The sequence below is a fragment of the Coregonus lavaretus genome (assembly GCF_964263955.1).
Source record: "Coregonus lavaretus genome assembly, chromosome: 6".
Classification (NCBI taxonomy): Eukaryota; Metazoa; Chordata; class Actinopteri; order Salmoniformes; family Salmonidae; genus Coregonus; species Coregonus lavaretus.
This window is the reverse complement of record NC_139993.1, coordinates 27946788-27963096: the sequence shown is the minus strand read 5'-3', so window position 1 is coordinate 27963096 and position 16309 is coordinate 27946788.

The window sequence follows — 16309 nt, the reverse complement described above, 5'->3', positions numbered from 1 at the left end:
AACCCTTGTCCCTTGGGGTCACTGTCATTTCCACCACACTGTACAAAATAGAATCCTGGGATCAGTGTTTTAGGTTTGTATATTTAGTAACCATAGCAACAGAAACTCCACAGTGGAACACATGGCTGGATGAAATGGTGTCCTCTACAGGGGGTAATGAAAAGAAGAAAAATCAAGGTAAATATGAGTAAAACTGAGAGTATGTTTATTGGTCGTCATTTCCAAACAGCTCATATTTCACATGGACGTAAAAATAACTGGATACATTTAATTTAATAATGTGTAATTTGTGTATATTTAATGCTAACTCTAAAACTAATATTAGCAGGCTAACATAGCATGAGATTTTAGAGGGAAAGTGGGGAAATGTCATTTCCACCACAGTCATTTCCACCACGGTGTTCATTGTGGTGGTAAAGACAGGTTGTGGTGGAAATGACATTGTTCGTGCTAAACAGCAAATTATTTGGGCTATAATACTGATACTAAATTCAAAAACAGTTTTAACAATATTACAATATTGTTGGTAAATAAGAGAACAATAGATAAGTAGGTTTGACATGATGTCTTGGCTCTTTCTTTAAGATGGCAAGCAATACCACAGCACAGAGGTCAAGATCATACAGAGAAAGAATAAAATCAGATCCACTTAAATATGCAGAGTCCCTCAAGAAGGACAGAGAAAGATACCTGAAGAAAAAGCAACAAGGTGTTGTTAAATCTGTGACAGAAATGCCGAAAAGAGAACAACGAAAAATGAGAAGACAGTGGCGAATTTCTCAACGAAACAGACGTAGGAAATGGAAAATGGTCTCAGCAGTGAATAGTTTCATGGCACATACAACACCACCACCATCACCAGACAACATGAGTGTTAATGCAGAAGACATCCCTGAAACACCTCAGCTGTGTGAGCCTACACCAGAGAGAACTCCACAGAGGAAAAGAGGGAGAAAAAAGGTTGCGAAGGCAAAAGCAAAGGTGTACAGAGATCTTAATGACATTAAACAAAAGCTTGAGGATGCCCTCAAAAAAGTCAACATACTGGGAGCACAGAACATGGAGACTGCATTGGGATCACCAAGTTCAAGCACACTTACCAGCACATCTCAACCCATCATAGACCTGCATGAGGGACTGATTGGAAGTTGGTGTGTGGTACGGTATGATGGGGATCCTTACCCTAGCATTATACAGGATGTGGACCCTGAGGGTTGTGCTCTGGTGAGAACCATGAGTCATATTGGCAAAAACAAGTTCTTCTGGCCTATGAGAGACGATGTTATTTGGTACCGGCCAGAAGATGTGATCAGGCTGGTCCCAGAGCCTCAACCAGTAACAAAGAGGCATGTGATGGTGGAGCCAACAGTTTGGAAAGAAATATGCTCTGTTCTTGACCATGAAACATAACTGAACCTCTGGCCCATATGAAAGTTTGACAGATACAGTATTTAGCAAATACAATGTCTATTTAGTCAGATTCAACTTGTTATTCCACATGATTACGTTTGACAGTACATGGATTTACGATATAACACACATGACAGTAATGTTTAAGTACAGAGTGTTTGCTCTGGTTCAGCATAGGCATATAAGTTTTCAATTTCAAAATATATTGCCTATTTTATCTGTTATTCAACTGGTTATATTAAGGTTATGTTAAGGTAATGATGACATAAAGGGTTTGCTCTAGTTTGTACTAGTTTGCTCTAGTTCAGCATGTAGAAAACAGTGAAGAAATGATTTGCTGATTTTTAACACAAATTCATGTTTTTTCATTTTTTGGATTGTTTTTAATTTAAAAATATTGGTGATATGTTTTTGTTCACAAATGCTGTTGCTTATTGATTTGCTCTGGTTCACCACATAGAGCAGTAGAAAAATTGTTTTTAATTGGAAGTTGCCTATCTGTCATTTCCGCCACACACTGTCTCTTCCGCCACGCCATGTCATTTCCACCACAACACATATTTTAAAGTAAAACATATAAAAAACATACAATCAAACCAACTATATTCAGTGGTGTTGATAATTGTGCAGTTAGGGCTAAGATTTGTGTATACACTTTGAGAAATATATGATTTTGAGCTATGATAAGAAAATGAAATGTTCCATTGACCTAGTTTTAGGTGTTTTTTAGTGTAAACATTGTAAAATCTTTACAGTTACATTTCTGAAAAAAATAATAAATTACAAATTTGAACAGATATGTGTGTGCTATTTAATCAAATATATTTATAACAGAAGATATTTCATTATTTTCTCTTAAAAATACATGTTTTGTTATGTGATGGAAATGACCGTTTTCTTGGACTGTCAGATAAAAATTGCAAAAAATATATATTAGTAAATACAAATCATCACAGCCAACTTCAGGGAAGGTTTCCAGACAGATTGAGAAACCAACTGATACTAAAAAATTGTTTGTAGAAATGTTTTTATTTTCTGAAACTGTCTAGCTCAAAGAGTACAATAGTTGAAGAATTACCCAGGTACTTTTGAAGGAAGGAATGTTGACATAAATTTGACATTTGTATCTTAAAGCATAATTAAAAAATAATTAATTGAAGTTGGAACATTTGGGATGTTTCATCTGTAGGTGCTACAAAGCAAATATTGGTGTAATATGAAGCTTTACCGCTTGCTCTGTAATATGAGTAGTATTTTGATTTCAATAACAATTGTCTTACATAAATGTATGAATATTGAAAAATATAAACATGAATATTGAAAATATAAAAACAATTATTTGGCTAATGTTCAATAAATTATTGAAGATAATATACTCTAGGGCAGTGGTCACCAACCAACCTTTTCTGAGTCTAGATCACTTTGAGTCAAAATGCAAGCCGAGATCTACCGCTAAGATTTTTTTTTAACATTACTTTTAAAAAACATAAGCCATTAAAAAAAAACATTAACCTATTAAAAACAGTACTGTAGCAATGAGGTTTGTGCAGTAGGCTATAGGCCCAATACATTATCACTACATATTGGCTTTGCTTGAATTGCCCTGCCAATGCATTGTTGTTCGGACCATGTTTTTAAATTATATTTCAACATTTTTGGTAGGCTATATGATCACACCGGTAATAGATCAGTTGTATTACTTGTGAGGCACAGCTGAGTGAGCTACATTTACATATTTTACTGGGCTGATGGTGCCTGCATCTGATGGTCAGTCTCAGTGGAGGGAGAGAGCAGGAGGAGACTGGGGTCCGCCTCTCAACGTCCCTCCGCTCTCCCTTTTTATCTGCTGACACTGACCAAAAAGGGACACCGTCTTCCAGCTGATGGCGAAACTCGAGTCGCACCACATTATTTCTGCCTCATGCACAAATTCATGTTATTCCTATGAACAGAAAAAGTGAAATATTTATTGATATTAAAAAGACCCAAGCCGCAAATAATAATGCGAGCCTATCGATACACTTTCCTACTCATTCATTACAGCTGCAGTGTTGGTGGTAGCGCGAGTGAAAGTAGGAAGAACGCGCATTTTAATAGCCTATAAAAGTGTTGAATAAAAAGTGTTGACAGTGCTGTGTAAGAACTTAAACATGATCTCATTCATAAGAACAGCAGCTCTTTGCTGTGTTCGTTGACAGTCTCTCTCTAGTCATGGTTTTAAACGTTTTGAAATCTCACAGTATCAACTTTGCTGTAGCTTTCTTTTACGCCTGCTACATTACTGCAGACACGGTAATCTGAGCCATCCGATTGGCCAGCGGTAAGCCTATAGTGCACTTGATTTGCTCTCCGGGCTCGCCGGGAAGGCAGAGTTTGTACCTTCAGACATGAAATGGTTCAAAATGGGAACACTTCCCCTACCCGGTGCAGGGCAGCTGAATCAAGTGCACCTACCGCCAACAGCGCGAGACTAATACAAAAATTGGAATGCAAGGCTTTATCTTTTGTTTTTTTACAGAAATGTTTGGCGATCGACAAGGAATGCCTTGGAGATCGACAATTGGTTGGTGACCACTGCTCTACGGGCATATCAAAGTTACAGAGTGGGAACTTCAATTCATTATTTCTCAGTTATGCTTTTAGATACATATGTCTAATATGCCAACAATCCTTCCTCCAAATGACCCTTCTTTGGATTTTTTTCATGAAAATCCCAGAAAATATTTTTGTTCTAGTTTCGTGAGGAATCTCCCCTTTTCAACCAAAAGATGACAGCAAATCTGTTTTTGACAATTACAAACTTATCAAAATGGATAATGTAGCTAGTATACCATATTGTCAATGTTAAGCAAGCTAGCTAACTTTAATATTAGCAACATTAGCTAGCATAGCTAGCTAAAACATTAACGGTTAAATATTTGTTCTGACTTCAAAGCACTTGAACACAATCATGTCAGACTTACGACCTCCTTATTGGGAAGTTTCCCATATCCAACGAGCATGTGAACGCTGTCAGAAGCCTATAGTATCTTGCATAATGTTGTATCTTGGGTGTGATTCTGTTAAGATCCCAAAGTTTAGAAAGGAGGTCTGTTCACTGCTGGTGCTGCTAGTACTGATACCAGGTTTAGTATCACGATACCATCACGATACTTGATACCAAAACGGTACCACAGCAAAACAATGCATATTGGCCAAAGTCACAGAATGTCACTTAATCCAGACAGATCTTTTCTAGGGAGTTTTTCCTAGCCACCGTGCTTCTACATCTGCATTGCTTGCTGTTTGGGGTTTTAAGCTGGGTTTCTGTATAGCACTTTGTGACATCTGCTGATTTAAAAAGGGCTTTATAAATACATTTGATTGATTGAGTTCAATATCATTACATAGATTTTTGAATGTATGCATTAATGAATCAATTATACAATCATACATTCAATTAGTTTTTTGCCAATCTAACTACAAAGCAACATAATGGTAATAATTTATTTGAATGGTACATCTTTATTGATAAACTGGGTAAATCAAGATGTTGCCTACGCCTATTCACAATACAGGTGAATGCATATTCAATAGGAGTGTGTGCATGCATTGAGTTATTGAGCTTGTTTTGGCTGATTTCATGAGGCTACAGATGAAAAACAATCTGTTTACCTTCCATTTGGGACTTATTTTATTGTACTGAATACTAATCAACAACATTTGCATGGAAGAAGCAATCTCTTCTTTTCTAAAGGTGTGTGCTGTGTCGTCATTCACACACAAAGTCCATTCGAGTCTCGAGCAAAGATTATCTTGACTGGGGGAGACTAAGTTAATGAATAAAGTTTTTGGTGACAGTCAGCTTTGTAATCAGCAATATTTTGCGTTATGGTTTGCATATTACCACAAACAAGGTAGTGAATTGTTGTTGGCTTCGTGTGTGTGTGTCCAAACACAGCGGGTGTCTGAATTAAAAAAATATATATGTATTTTGGGAAAATAAAATTACATGAAAAGATACTCCAGTCTGAACAACTATTTAAACCAGGTAGAAAGTGTGTTGAAATGATAATTAACTAACTTTTTAAAATAATTTAATCTCTGAAAATGTTTTCTTCAATCACAGTATTTTAAACATAGAGCTATTAGCTTATTTTGTTAAATTTCTGTGGTCTCAAACCAGTGAGTTTATTAACATTCATCATCAAGAATATAGGTGAAATATAATTATTGAAAATGAGAGGTGAGAATGTTGTTCCCTTGTCATTTACTATAAATATAGCATTACAAATTTTGGCGATTCTTCTTCGAGACAACCTGGTTCAATTTAGGTCCCAAGGCAAAACCAGTTGAGTACCACTGTTCTGCCTGTACTGGACATTGTTTTGCGAACAATAATTAGCAGTAAAAAAAAATCTACATGCCATGTTGCGTTATTCAAGTGTGTTAACTTCTGTGCAGCATAACTGGTGATGCAGCCCAGACTCCCAGTGAGTTCAGTGGTTCCTCATGGCAGGCTAGAGCTAGCAATGAGTAAGTGGAGCAGGCACGGTGCTCTCGTGCTATAAGGGGACAGACTTGATCCTCTCTCAATAGTTAGACATGAGACACATTTGACCGAAATACTGAACGTAGCAAAATTTCTAGTACCAAACCGTTTTTCATGTTCTAGTATCGAAAAAGTACCAAAGTTTCAGTATACCGTGCAACTCTAGGTGCTGCTTGCTCTGTGTTGGTGTCAGTGAAAGCCAATTCCTAAACTGTGCCTCATGTCTTGCCAACCAGCCCCTCTCCATTGGACAGGAAAATTGTTGGGTGAGAACAATGGCATGGTGAGATATTTGGATGTACAAAATCCACAACATGCAGTTGTTTTTGCAATTAACACTCTTAAAGCTAAATTATCTTAAGAAGTTATCCCTAGTATAATATTCTCAGCTGGCAGTAAAGGTGATCTACGTCAACTGGGCGTATCAAGCATAGGGTCAAAAGAACAACAACAAGCTGTTGCTATGTTGATGATTGACAGACAGCTCCTACCTCTGTGACCGTGCGCTCCTCGTAATGACAATCTCAACTCTCGAATTGAAGAGGCACATCACAGAAAAACTAATGCCGAATATAAGCCCCATAGCTCGAATGTGATATGCGCCTCCACATAATCACTGGCATTACTCAATACAGGCATTGTGATTTTGACATTCGAGGTGTTTGTTATTTGTAACTAGACACAGCCCATTACTTGCACCAAGTTTTCATTATACGATGTGTGAATTCTATAGTCAAACGTTTTGAATAAAAAAATGCATGGCATTGCCACCGGTGTTCCTATTGGCCAGTCACCGGGATTGGCTCGTAACACCAGACACACTACACGATAAAGGCAAAACATCGGACACTGACAGAACTTTGTCGGTGCCTACGACCGCACGTACTGTGTCTTGCAAAAGTATTCATCCCACTTGCCATTTTTCCTATTTTGTTGCATTACAACCTGTAATTTAAATTGATTTTTATTTGGATATACACAAAATAGTCCAAATTGGTGAAGTGAAATGAAAAATAGAACTTGTTTCAAAAAATTCAAATAAATAAATAACATAAAAGTGGTACGTGGATATGTATTCACCCCCTTTGCTATGAAGCCCTAAATAAGATCTGGTGCAACCAATTACCTTCAGAAGTCACATAATTAATTCAAGTCCACCTGTGTGCAATCTAAGTGTCACATGATCTCAGTATATATACACCTGTTCTGAAAGGCCCCAGAGTCTGCAACATCACTAAGCAAGGGGCACCACCAAGCAAGCGACACCATGAAGACCAAGGAGCTCTCCAAACAGGTCAGGGACAAAGTTGTGGAGAAGTACAGATCAGGAAACTTTGAACATCCCACGGAGCACCATTAAATCCATTATTAAAAAATTGAAAGAATATGGCACCACAATAAACCTGCCAAGAGAGGGCCGCCCACCAAAACTCACGGACCAGTCAAGGAGGGCATTAATCAAAAAGGTAACAAAGAGACCAAAGATAACCCTGAAGGAGCTGCAAAGCTCCACAGCGGAGATTGGAGTATCTGTCCATAGGACCACTTTAAGCCGTACACTCCACAGAGCTGGGCTTTATGGAAGAGTGGCCAGAAAAAAGCCATTGCTTAAAGAAAAAAATAAGCAAACACGTTTGATGTTCGCCAAAAGGCATGTGGGAGACTCCCCAAACATATGGAAGAAGGTACTCTGGTCAGATGAGACTAAAATTGAGCGTTTTGGCCATCAAGGAAAACGCTATGTCTGGCGCAAACCCAACACCTCATCACCCTGAGAACACCATCCCAATGTTTTTCATCGGCAGGGACTGGGAAACTGGTCAGAATTGAAGGAATGATGGATGGCACTAAATACAGGGAAATTCTTGAGGGATTTCCAGAGATTCAGTCTTCCAGAGATTTGAGACTGGGACGGAGGTTCACCTTCCAGCAGGACAATGACCCTAAGCATACTGCTAAAGCAACACTCGAGTGGTTTAAGGGGAAACATTTAAATGTCTTGGAATGGCCTAGTCAAAGCCCAGACTTCAATCTAATTGAGAATCTGTGGTATGACTTAAAGATTGCTGTACACCAGCGGAACCCATCCAACTTGAAGGAGCTGGAGCAGTTTTGCCTTGAAGAATGGACAGAAATCCCAGTGGCTAGATGTGCCAAGCTTATAGAGACATACCCCAAGAGAAAAGGTGTCTCTACAAAGTATTGACTTTGGGGGGGTGAATAGTTCTGCACGCTCAAGTTTTCTTTTTTTTTGGTCTTATTTCTTGTTTGTTTCACAACAAAAAATATGTTGCATCTTCAAAGTGGTAGGCATGTTGTGTAAATCAAATGATACAAACCCCCCCAAAATCAAATTTAATTCCAGGTTGTAAGGCAACAAAATAGGAAAAATGCCAAGTGGGGTGAATACTTTCGCAAGCCACTGTAGTGGTACTTAGTCGGCAGACCTAGACCTAATAATTTCCCCACAACATGGACATTTTGTCTCGGACGGCAAAATCGTGGCATAAGACTGCTAAAATTGTACAGTCTGTGCGGCCTTTAAGATAGTATAGCCTAAGGTTTGTGTGAAAATCTAAATTCTAGCCTAACTCTTAGAGACGATCATACTTCCTCACTTCCAGAGTGGGCCAATTTATATTGGGATGCAAATTAAGGAAGTGTTTGTGCAATTGTGTAGCAATCTTCATTCTCTCATGGATAGGCCTACACATCCCAGTGTTTGTTACAGTGCAAAAGACCACCACAGTAAGCTCAAATTGGTGAAATTATAGAATATTTCCATTGTAAAATCTATGCACTCATTTGAAAACTATTCATCAAATGTGTGCTCTTTAACAGTGCATAATCATCTGTGTGTAGGCTGTGGCATGGAATGTTGTGAAAGTAGGTTTTGATTGGATAGTGGGCTCACTGCCGGGCAGCCGGGCGGGGACAAGGTGGCATGGGCCGCCAGCAAGCCATGGGATGAGTGAAGGTCAGAGGAGCAGAGCGTGGGTTGCTGCTGGCTGACATATGACATCAGGATGACAGCTTTGGCCGCCACGCATCACCACTCTTTCTGATTCAGAATGATGTGCCAAGATGGACATCAGCGCAGCGGGCGCATCTCAGGGTAACAGCCCTGCGTAGCATGCAGTGCCTGTCGACTTTAAATGGCACAACGGCACAATATCTTGTTCTGGGGAAGATGTAGCGCTTTGGCATTTGCCGGGCTTTGGCATTTGGCATGCCTTGACGTCATTTGGCTGCCATTCCAAGTGTCTGCAGGGCCCTCTGGAGAGGCACAAAAAAATTAAAAACGGAATTCCTCCAAAGTTTTATGATTCTGCCAACTTGACCATCAACTCTCACCCACCAAAATTGATGAGTGCACCCTGATGATCCATTAAGACGTGGCTAAATGTCCCAGGGTATAAATAGCCTTCAAGGGCACCAGGTGATGTTGTCTGAGGAAAATAAAACCAGGGAGAGGTCGTGCATGCTAGCCAGTCATTAATCTGTAGTGGGGGGGGGGTCACTCAAGTTCGTGTTTGCTGGCTAAGCTTCTACTTTATTGGATGTTTTTGTGAAATTTGAAAGATTCCTCTTCCATGTTGTAAAACATTTTTTTTTACTGAATGAACCATTCCATAAAAAAGTAGCATATTGAAAATGCTGGAAATATTGAAAGGCCACAACTTAAATTAAAGTATTTGTGTACAATCATTGGCCTTGACGCTAATAATTTCCCTTGTCTTTGTACACAAAGGCACAAATAGATTCCAAGTCGACATGTAAAACAGCAGATCCCACAATATCATTGGACATAGATAACCTCTGAAAGCACATGGCAGTAAGCAAGCACACTAAATCTCCCGTTTAGGAGAGCCATTGACCGCACGTCTTGGCTCTGTCAGCATTGGAGAGGCAGATGGTACTCATGGCCCTTCCTTTCCTTCACTCCCCCTTCCCTCTATTGTAGCCCGTATATCTGCCAGCCCTCTGGGCTTTGTGGCTGGTTGTAGACTCAGTATTCGGTGTGTTTGGACACACACACAAATGTATATAGGACCAGGTGGCTGTAATGTAAGGTGTCAGGTCTGGAGGTTGTGTACTGGACACACTACCTGAATTTATTAACCTTATGCGTTTTGCTGTCTCACATACTCTCTTGTGACATCCATTATTCATACTCTGATATTCTCTTGTCCTTGTCTTTCAGTGGGTTTGATAGGAATAATTGGCTTGATTGATTTACACAGATTCATATTTGTGAGAAGTGGACAACATGGTTCGCCTGACTGTTTGGGGGATTTAGGATAAAATCCTAATTTGAGATGCGTTGTTGTTTTGCACTTTAGTTGAAGCTGTGTGTGTATCTCAAGTTAGAATTCTGCCCTTAGAGCATAGGTGGTATAACATGTGGGTTGGCAATGTTTTATTGTGGGTTGGCAATGTTTATTGTGAGTATTGTTTTAAATAGAGGCATGTACTGTAGATGGTGGTCCAGGGTGTTCTGGATTCAACTCAGTTGATTCCAGGGGGATTTAAATATGTATTGCTCTGGGAAAACAATGGATTCATTATGGAATGGTTTTTCTCTGGCTTCCTCTGGCAAATTGACCCATTTTGTAGTGCGCTAAAGCAGATGTATGGACATGGAAGCGAGGCCCGAGTGTGTTGTGTGTTTCTAATCGCTGGAGCACACGTGCAGCAGGTCCCCATTACTGTCTTCACTCAGCATCCACTCTCAGAGACTCCAGCCAAACCCCAAGTCACAAACACATCAGGCCTGTCACACTAAAGAGCTTGGGTCCAGGCAGCTGCTTTTTCACTCGCTCCTAAATGCCACAATGTTTGGAAAATGAATGTGAAGAATCTTTACTGGCATTGCACTGCTGATGTGTGATGTCACTTCCCATGGCCAATGGCCCTGGCAGAGCCATTAGGATAATCATTTCCTGCAGTTGAAGTTAAAATACATTGTTTATGGATCATACCGTATATAATATATATGTTGACAGTTGAAATAAATGAGGAAGAAATATTATTTATTTTTCTGCATGCTTTCCCCTCAGTTTTAACAACCTGGAACACAAAGGCATCTGACAACAATCAGAGAGGAAAAATGCATGAATATAAACACCCTTGTTTGGAGTAGAGCTTCCTGGGTTTTGTCAAATGCTTCACTGAGTGCTTCTTATGTTCTGCAAGTGCCGATTAGGCAGATAAAAACAGGAAAAAAGGTGCCCGGGAAGCAGTTTCCAAGACTGTTCAACTTAGCTATTAGAAAATGTTTGTAGGATACTTATTTCGAAGTTGGGTTAATTGGTCTACTTGATTAATCCTCTCCCAGGAAGCAATAAGGATACTCCAGGACAGTTTTGTTCCCTACACCTCAAGTCCTCATATGGACACATATCATACAGAACACTGGCGCTGACTGTTCCTCTGGCTTCAGCGAGCTTCACTGAGCAGAGTGCCGGGTACAGCGCTGGGTGGTAGGACGCTGGCCTGCCTAGGGGTACAGCCATGTTTCACAAAGAGGAAAAGCAAAACAGATGTTGACATTCATGTTTTTTTCAGCATTTTGAATTATGGTTAGCAAGAGGAAGTAACCTAATGTTATTGGATTTGGTGATACATTGGAAAATATGTACACAAGCGTTCTCCATTTCGCTGGTTTCAGTTTAGAACTGTTAAAAAGTGCAGTTGCATACTATGACTTAGCTTGATTATCATTTTTAAAAAACTTTCATTTGAAATGTGATTGGTAAAAAAAAAAAAAAACATACATTGATAAAAGTTAGGAAGTTATTAGGCACCAATGTGTCACTTAACAGCGACCATATTGGATAAACTGAAAATATTAAATTCACAGAATACCAAATCCTTCTGACGTTGAGCCACCAAAATTAATGATGCCTATTGTTTATCCTTTTAGAATGAACCCAACATTTTTTTCCAACTTTTATTCTCAAACAACATATCTGCCAGGCATTAGTAGTGCATTCAATTTGATATGCTGAAATTTCATAATGCACATCATATGTAAATCAATTCAGCACGTCTGCCTCCCAAGTGTGTAGTGACATGGTACAAAGTAGATTGTTATACCAATTGTCTTATTTGCAATTCCTTTTTGCTTTGCTATGGTGTTGTATGATGCAAGGGACATTTTGTAAGAGACCACCAATCTGGCAGCTCCATTATATTTTTTTAATGAATATATTTTATGCGCGGCCTAATTTACGTGATTTAGTAAACTGTTGGTTAAAATGAAGGTGTCCATGTAAAATAATATGGGAATTGTCATTGATGCTTTGTCATTTTTTCATTGCAGAAATAAATGTGTGGAGGACTTCTGACAGCAAAATGCACAGTTGATGACATACACATACTCCGAAAATGGTAAGCAAGAGAGAATGAAGAAAAGTCCATATTTTTCATAGTATGTAAATGGAACAGAGGATATGATTGTCAATCTTAACTTGTGATAACTTCATCTAACTGTGAAGTACTCTAACAGTAAAGCCCATCAGTGCAACACTGCCTTCTACTGGCCAGCTGACAGAATTGACTGGCTTCTTTCACTCTTTTCGTATCCTCAAATGTTTTAAGTGTTTTCCTTGTTTGGCAGTTTTAAATGGGAAATTGTAGTTGCTGATATTGAAGAAGAACTGTTAATGATAGACATTTTTTATTTATTTTTGCTTTTAAAGAATATTGCATTATGTAATATTCCAATTTGACTGTTACCATCTGCATATAACATTTTATAATTTAATTTGAGCACACACAGTACCATATCGTACCACGTGATAACATTTCACATTTATTCACCTCAATGACAATAGCCAGTAGCAACCTAATGTAAATGTGGTCGTTTTCTTAAGGTAATGTCAACTTTTATCAAATCTACATATTTCATCTTTTGATTTACTTTTCAAATGTGTTTTTGCGGCAGAAAAATTCTATGTCAAACTGTAACCCAAGGTGCGAAGGGGTTGTCATGGTAGACTGTAGAGGCTTTCTGGCCGCTGCTGACCAGTGTACAGTAAACGGCCCCTCGCTGGCCGCGTGACGCGGCTTCCATCCCCACTCGCTCTCTCTCACTCACACACACAACAAGTAACCGACCTGAACTTCCCACATCTCTGGTCTTTGCAAACAGTCATCCCCACTAAATGTAAAATCAAAATGACTTACATTGCCAACCGTGGTCAGCTATGTAAAATAAGAATAGGAGGTATTATTTTACTTGAGATTATATTTAAAAATAAATCTCACCTCTTGACTTTTAACTCAATAATACAGCCTGCATTGATATCCAGAAATAAACTGGACTGATCATTAAAAAACAAAATAAAAAGTTAAACAAAATAAAACATTTCTAATTTTTGGTGAAAAGTAGTCAATTAGAGAACATGGTCCCTGAAATCAAAAGTTTATTGAAATAGCATGTTGCGCATTAATATTTAGCGTTGTAATATATTGCCTCACTTTAATTGTTGTGATATCTTTATCCGAGATGATACACTTCTTTAATAACACTTTTTAATAAGAATTTAATAAACAATTCACATTTTGAAGGTTATATCAGAATCCCTATACTTATAGTGTTTTGCTTTACCATTCTAGCCGTACATCTCAGCCATTCTGAGAAAGGTCAGGAACATTTAATGTCATAACTTATTGGGGAACATAATGTGCTAGAAAGTAAAATAGTGCTCACTTGGTCAATATATGACCAAGTGAGCACTATTCACAAGAGGTGAAATTAGGATTACCTCCCTCCAAACCCCTCAGCGTGGTCTTTGGTCTTCAGTGTACCTGTGGACTTCTGCTCCCCTCCCCAAAGCACTCTCCATATCTCTGGCGAAATCGAATTCCATAGCTGCTATGCTACAATGGGAGAACTGTTTGATGGGCGCTCTGTCTCCTTCTCCCTCCCCTGGTTCAGATATTCCCCCTGATGAGGAACCTGAGCTTCAGAGAGCACCGGCCGGGCACCACCTATCATGGCCCTCCAGCCCAGCTCAATGCAAGCAACGACTCCGAAAAGAGAAAGTAGAACATTACTGTACATTATATTTGTTTCGGCATGCAAAAGTGGGATAAAATATTTTTTTATGTCATCTAATGTGATTTTGTGAGTTGATTGTACTATATGCAATGGTGAACGTGGTTAATATGTACTCATGTCCAGGTTGACATTTTAAACTAAAAAAATATGTATATAGAATATCTGCTGTAATAGTACTCAATGACTCAAAAAGTTGAATGTTCAGCACTTTACACTCAAAGTAAAGTGGTTTGGTTACTTACTTATCAATTTTTAAAGGCGTGAAGTGTCTTCTGGACAGCATTGCTACACACAGCCTTGAATTCCTCCAAATAATGTCCAGACTCTGTCTAGATCAAATAATATTAGCAGTGTCAAGTAAGACAGCCTGTAAAATGTAGCACCCTATGTCCATTTTCTATGGGCTTTAGTGGATCCTATTGTCTGGAGGTATTTACGCCAAAAGATAGACATTTGACACGAGAGGGAAAAGAGGGGGGGGGAGCCCAAAACAAAACATCGCATGATAGTCTTTAAGGAGTTCCATCTGTCCGGCAGAAATTTCAGGCTAATAGCCTGTGGCGCTTCAGCCCACTGCCCTCACTCCCTCTCTCTACCTGATCAGAAAGTCAGGAAAAAAATGAGAACTTGTGCGGACCCAAGTCAACAGGGCTAGTGGTGAGGGGGATGATAATGAAGAACAAGCCCTAATTACAGAGGGAGAAAAAAAATGACCCCAAGAACTCGGTGATGTGGAAAAAAGGCTCATCATTCTGGTGTTTTTCTAAAGACTGCGCGCTCTGTGAGCAGATGACTGCCGCTCACCTTGCCACGGGGTCTGCTTGAGATTGGTTCATTGTCAAGGATTTTTTTTTTTTTTTTTTTTCCCATGATTCCATATGGTATGGAGCGGGCTACATGTTGCCCAACATGCCAGTGCAAATGTTTTCTCAATTAGGTGTCTTATCTCCGGTGAGTGCACTAGCATCAGATGAAGCTTGCTGACAGCGTAATGGCAGGCAAAACCACGGAAGGCTCCATCAAATGGCAGCTCTGCTACGACATCTCAGCCAGGACTTGGTGGATGGTAAGTTGGCAGCAACCAAAGCTGTTTTTTTTCTTCCACATTCTTTCCCCATTTTTTCTTTTAAAAAAACGTCCCCCCTCTTCTTTAGATCCTTCAAAAAAGACACAAAAACATATTTTTTTATATACTCCATTCTTCAACTTCACATTGAGTGAATTTCTAAATAGTGGATTGTTTGTTTTTGTGTCTGTTGTCAATGTCAGTCCTCTCTGTAGGAGCCTTGTCCCCTTGGTTTTTTCTCCAAGTCTCTTCTTGTCGTCTCAGTTCAGGATGTCAGTCCTGAAATATTGTCCTGCCGACGCTGTACTTATTTGTTCTTGTTCAGTGTTTAACTTTTGTAGCGTAAATATTCTAACTTTTTCACAAAAAACTATTCATCTGCTGACTGTCATTCAACTTTTCTGCAGTGGACAGATGAGAGCCCTTGCCATAAGTAAACCAATATTTTTCCAGTGTCCACTCTTCTCATCTAATTAAAGAAGGTTCTGTGAAGGCGTTGAAAAAAGGACCAAAAAGTGTCGCACCGTTTCTGTCAGACCTCTAGTTTATTCTAGTTTACCGAGTGTGCGGAGTGTCGCACTCCGCTCCTGAGCTCTGACACGCAGCGCCGGCAATTAAAGCACACAGAAGAAGAAAAAAAAACATGCCCTGGGACGAGTCGGACCCAGCGCCGGGCAGATTAACTTGCTTGTTGTGGTCAGCGAGGCCAGACAACCTTTGACAGCCCTGTCGCTCCAGCAGCGATGGGGAGAGGTTAAAGTGGAAGGAGGGAGAGCGAAGGAGAAAAAAAGACGGGTGGAATTTGTAGACTTTGCTGAGAGACGAGGAGGGGTAGGGGGATTCACAATAGTCTATTGTAGCCAGTGGATACAAATGAGCCTCGTCGGGCTGGATAAAAGGGCTTTGAAACTCCCAGTGCCCTGTGTTCATTAGGGGATGACTCGTTATCCCCGGCATCGTTATATTACTATTATCTTTATTATTGCCAGCGTAATTAGAATATTTATTTTTGGAAGGGGGAGTGTGGTGGCAAGCACCGGTTATTTTCTCAAGTACAGGTTCCTTGCCAGATTGTATAAAATACGGTAGTTGTATTGCCAGGAGACAATGGCTGAATTATTCCTCTGTAAGAAGATCATGAAATTCAGAATTCCACTCCGTTTTCCCCTTCTATCTCGCTCTTTCTCTACACCCCCACCCCCACCCCCCACCCACCCCGGCCCTCCTCTCCTCA